Source organism: Merops nubicus, unplaced genomic scaffold (genome assembly GCF_000691845.1).
Source record: "Merops nubicus isolate BGI_N331 unplaced genomic scaffold, ASM69184v1 scaffold6549, whole genome shotgun sequence".
NCBI classification, from domain to species: domain Eukaryota; kingdom Metazoa; phylum Chordata; class Aves; order Coraciiformes; family Meropidae; genus Merops; species Merops nubicus.
Genome location: NW_008632951.1, coordinates 114,839 through 115,214, shown reverse-complemented (window position 1 = coordinate 115,214; position 376 = coordinate 114,839).

Sequence of the window (376 nt, the reverse complement as noted above, 5' to 3'; positions counted from 1 at the left end):
CAGCAGTGCCGCCAGGAGGAAGTTCGGCTATGTTGTCAGGTTACATAATAAATGTTTATATTAAAATATATCAATAATCTTGTATGTATTCAGTATATTAGTGATATTACTGAAGCTGGGTTAGGCATTCGCAGGTTATTAACTGGCTCAGTAAATGCTTGTATTTTGCATGTAGGATGTTGTGATCCCACGTTTGTTATTCTGTTGTACTGACTCAGCCACTACCTGGGTCAAAGAATCCCAGCTTCACCTGGATATACACCTTTCTCCTTTTTGAGTTCCTAATACAGCATTTTCTTTCACTTTCTTATGCTTTGAAATCAGAGTGTTTCACTAAAACACATGACCTTCATTCCATGGTGTCTGAACTCTTTCC